Source organism: Echinops telfairi, unplaced genomic scaffold, assembly GCF_000313985.2.
Source record: "Echinops telfairi isolate 266 unplaced genomic scaffold, ASM31398v2 ScPeMD7_7469;HRSCAF=8507_1, whole genome shotgun sequence".
Lineage (NCBI taxonomy): Eukaryota > Metazoa > Chordata > Mammalia > Afrosoricida > Tenrecidae > Echinops > Echinops telfairi.
In genome coordinates this window covers 5,468,593-5,473,536 of record NW_022111373.1, presented here as the reverse complement: position 1 = coordinate 5,473,536, position 4,944 = coordinate 5,468,593, and the positions used below count along the sequence as shown (strand labels likewise).

The 4,944-nt window shown below is 41.2% G+C and overlaps 1 protein-coding gene across 2 annotated transcripts in view; it reads left to right on the top strand.

Moving 5' to 3' along the window:
- The window catches only part of SEC24A (SEC24 homolog A, COPII coat complex component), a 102,184-nt gene that overhangs the window by 92,801 nt on the left and 4,439 nt on the right, over nt 1-4,944 (top strand). The gene's annotated exons all lie outside the window — the stretch shown is intronic.

Sequence of the window (4,944 nt, the reverse complement as noted above, 5' to 3'; positions counted from 1 at the left end):
GGCACCATCAGCTTTCTTCGCCACATTTACTTACTCACCCGCTTTGTCTTCAGCAATCGTATCATGGAGGGGAGCACGTCTTAAGAGGGTGAAAAAGTATCGTATTTGTAAAAACAACCTTAATGACTCGATTATTGAAAAACATAACAAAATGAGAAGTGCTCAGCTGCTGCTCTTCCTGGTGGTGGTTGTTAGGAGCCATGGAGTCTGATGCACCAAAGAACAACCCACCGCACCACCCTGCACCCTGCTCACCATTGTTCCCGTGCCTGAGCCCATTGTGGCAGCCACGGTGTCAGTCCATCTCATTGAGGGCCTTTCTCTTTTTCGCCACCCCTCCACTGTACCAAACATGATGTCCTTCTCTAGGGACTGGTCTCTCCTAACAGCATGCCCAAAGTATGTAAGACGAAGTCTTGCCATCCTTGCCTCTAAGGAGCACTCTGGTCTTAGTTCTTCCAATTCAGATTGGTTTGTCCTTTTATCAGTCCATGGTATGTTCAGTTCTTCTCCAGCACCACAATTCAAATGCATCTATTCTTCTACGGTCTTCCTTATTCACTGTCCAACTTTCACATGCATATGATGTATTGAAGAACACCATGGCTTGGATCAGGCGCACTTTACTCCTCTCAAAGTAACATCTTTTGCTCTCTGGACTGCTGCTTCCGTGAGCATTGATTGTGGTTCCAAGTAAGACAAAATCCTTGACAACTTCCACATTTCCTCTGTTAGTCAAGTTGTGAGGGTTGTGCGCTTCCTTAGACTGAGTATAATGCATACTGAAGGTTACAATCCCGTGACCTTCATCAGAAAGTCCTTCAAGTCCTCAATTCGGCAAGCAAGGTTGTATCACCGGCATACCACAGGTTGTTAATAAACCTTCCTCCATCCCTGATGTTGCACCTTTCTTCCTATAATCCAGCTTCTCTGATGATTTGCCCAGCATACAGATTGAACAAGTATGGTGAGAGGCTACCACTACGATGTACACCTTTCCTGATTTTAAACCATTCCCTTGTTCTGTTGCACAACTGCCTCTTGATCCATGTACACGTTCCTCATGAGCACAATGAAGTGTTCTGAAATTCCCATTCTTCTTAAGGTTATCCACGGTTTTTTTGGTCCACACAGTCAAATGCCTTTGCATAGTCAATGAAGCACAAGTAAATCTCCTGGTATGAGCCAAGATCCTTCTGGTATGGATCTTTGCTTTGAACCAAGTTCCATCTGACATCAGCAATGATAGCCCTTGTTCCACATCCTCCTCTGAATCCAGCCTGAGTTTCTGGCAGTTCCCTGTCAATGTACTGCTGCAACCATTGTGGGATGATCTTCAGCAAAGTTTTACTTGCGTGGAATGCCCACGATATCGCTCTATAGTTTGCGCACTCTGTTGCGTCGCCTTTCTTTGGAATGGGCACAGATACGGATCTCTTCCAGTCAGTTGGCCAGGTAGCTGTCTTCCACATTTCCTGGCATAGACGAGTGAGTGCTTCCAGGGCTTCTTCAGCTTTCTGAAACATTTCCATGAGTCTTCCATCAATTCCTGGAACCTTTGGGGGCTAGTGCATTCAGTGCAACCTGAGCTTCCCTCAGCACCATTGGTTCTTGCTCATGTGCGCCCTCCTGAAAAGCTGGTGACTAGTTCTTTTTGGTACAGTGACTGTCTTTTTCCTGTCTTGATGCTTTCTACATCGTTTACTCTTTTGCCTGTAGAGTCTTTCTAAATTGCGAATCAAGGCTTGAGTTTTTTGAGTTCTTTCAGTTTCGGATAAACGGAGCATTTTTTTCCCTTTTGATTTCTAATTCTACAGCCTTGCACATTTTGTTATATTTGGCTTTGTCGTCTTAAGCTGCCCTTTGAAATTTTCTATTCAGCATCTTAACTTCATCCTTTCTTCCTCTTGCTTTTGCTACTCTATGATTAATAGCAGATTTCAACCTCTTCTGACACCCACTTGGATCTCCTCTTTTGTTCTTATTTTTTAATGACCTTTTGCTTTTTTAAAAAACCCCGTTTTATTGGCACTTCATCCACATATCATACAATTCAATAGTTCAACCATATAAAGAAGAGTTGTATAATCTTTACCACAATCAATTTCGTGACATTTGCTTTTATTCCGTACTCATTGTTATTAATGTAAGTTTTTTCAATTTTGGCAAAAATATACACAACAAGGCATTCACCAATTCAACAACTTCATATAACTCAGTGCTATTGATTATACTATTCATGTTGTACAACCATTATTGTTATCCATCTCCCAATTGTTCCACTACCATTAAAATGACGTTTCGCTTTCTTCATGAAGGATGGTCGTGATGACCTCCCACAGCTCATCAGGTCTTCTGTCATTAGTGTTCAATGCAGCAAGTCTGTTCTTGAGATGGTCTCAAAATTCAGGTGGGATAGTGTCAAGGTCATATTTTGGCTCCTGTGGACTTGTTTTAATTTTCTTCAGTTTCATCTGAACTTATATGTGTGCAATGTATAGTCTGTTCCACAGTTGGCCCGTGGCCTGGTTTTAGCTGCTGCTATTGAGCTTCTTCTTCATGTCTTCCCACAGATGTAGTCAACTTGATTGCTGTGTATTCCATCTGGGGAAGTCTATGTGTCTAGTTGCCTTTTGTTTTGTTGGAAAATGCATTTGCTATGTTGTTGGTCTTGCAAAATTCTATCATACGATCTCCAACTTCATTTCTATCACCAATTCCTTATTTTCCAACTACTGTTCCTTCCGCTTTGTTTCCAACTTTTGCATTCCAATCCCCAATAACTATCATTGCATCTTGATTATATGTTTGATCAATTTCCAACCGAAGTCATTGGTAGAATTCTTCAATTTCTTCACCACTAGCTTTGGTGTTTGGTCCATAAATTTGAATCATAGTTGTATTGATTGGATTTCCTTGAAGGCAGATAGATATGATCCAATCACAGAGAGCATTGTACTTCATGACTGACTTTCCAGTGTCCTTTGTGAATGCCACACCTTTCCCCTTGATTGTGTTATTCCTGGCATACAAATCATACCCTTTTCGATTCAAAATGCCCATTACCAGTCCATTTCCGCTCACTAATACCCAGGATATCAATCTTCATCCATTTGACTGCTCCCAATTATCCTAAATTCATACTTGAGACATTCCAAGATCCAAGCATTAGAAGATTTTTGCAGCTGTTTCTCCTTATTTTGAGTCAAGCTCCATCAGCACATGAAGATTCTGAAGGCTCCATTTCCACAGGCTTTGTCCGACTCACATCACCATGGTCGACTTCCCTCCAAGAAACCAGCTGTTCTTCAGTTACCTTTCAAGTGCCTGCAGACCTGAGGGGTCCATTCTCTGGCGGTATCTCTGACAGTGCTTAGAAGATAGGCTTAAGGTTTTCAGCGGCTTCTTCCTCCAAAGTGGGGAGCAGAGTTCTTCTTCATTGTCACTTCTTAGTCTGGAAGCCGTCCACATTGGCTGACCCTGCCGGCATTGGAAATCCCAGTGGCACAGCTCCCAGCATCACAGCCACACACAAAGCACCACAGGACGACAAACTAACAGACAAGTGGTTAGGTTCAGCGTTCACATAAATTCTGTTGGAACATAGCCGTGCTCCTTTCTTTAGGTATTTTCTGTGGCTACTTTAATAGCAGCGTTGAATATTTGGATTAGGAGCTAAATGACCTACAAGTCTAATTTACTATGTGGTCTTTTCACAAGAATATTAATTATACGCCCAGTTTATTGCAGCATTATTCACAATAGTCAAAAGGTGGAAACAACTCAAGTGTCCATAACAGATGAGTGGATAAACAAAATGTGGTCTATTCATACAATTGAATGTCATTCAGTGATAACAATAAATGAAGTTCTGATACATGCTCCAACGTAGATGAATCCTGAAAACATTATACTGAGTAAAATAAGTCAAACATAAAAATTTAAAAAAATATATTATTATGTGATGCTACTTATACAAAATATCTCATTCAGGCAGATGCATAGACAAAAGTGTATTCCTGGTCACCAGGAATTGGAAGGCCTCTGGGCCGGGACAAGCAGTCTGTGCTTGACAGGGAACGTAGAGGTTGGCACAGTGGAGGGTAAGGCTGGTGATCTGCCCCCATTAATATTACAGCCAAGAAATCACCATGGAGCAGTTCTGCTCCTCCACGCTTGATTGCTCTGAGTCAGCGTTGATTCAGTAGCAACTAATGAGACAATAGCCACCTGGGGCAGGACAGAAAAGAGAAAGGGGAAGTATTGCTGGGGAATGAGTAGTGCTAATGGTTGGACAACATTGTGAATTCATGTCACTGAATTATACACTTAAAAATAGTTAAGAGGGCAACATTTTTGTTAAATATATTTTACTACAATAAAATATTTTAAAATCCTAGTAGGTGATATAAATGAAACAATAAAAACGTTTTTATGCATCTTTTTTCCAGAAAAGATGTTTGCTTGCTGTTGTTCTAGATCAGTGGTTCTCAACCTTCATAATGGCGTGACCCTTTAAATACAGTTTCTCATGTTGTGACACCCCCGCTCCCCCGACCATACAATTATTTTTGTTGCTACTTCATAACTGTCATTTTGCTACTGTTATGAATCGGGCGACCCCTGTGAAAGTCATTCAACCCCCAAAGGGGTTGCGACCCACAGGTTGAGAACCGGTTGAGAACCGCTGTTCTGGATCCTTATGGTAAATGTGGTTTCCAGCCAAGTAGCATGTAGTATCCATCACCTAGGAAATTGTTAGACATTTTGTCTCTTCTCTTCACCTCCTAAATCAGAGTCAGCATCTCAGTAGATTACCAGGTGATTTATATGCCAGTTAACTTTTTTTTCCCTTGTTTTCTTTTCTTTAAATCATTTTATTAGGGGCTTATACAACTCTTATCACAATCCATATATACATCCATTGTGTCAAGCACATTTGTA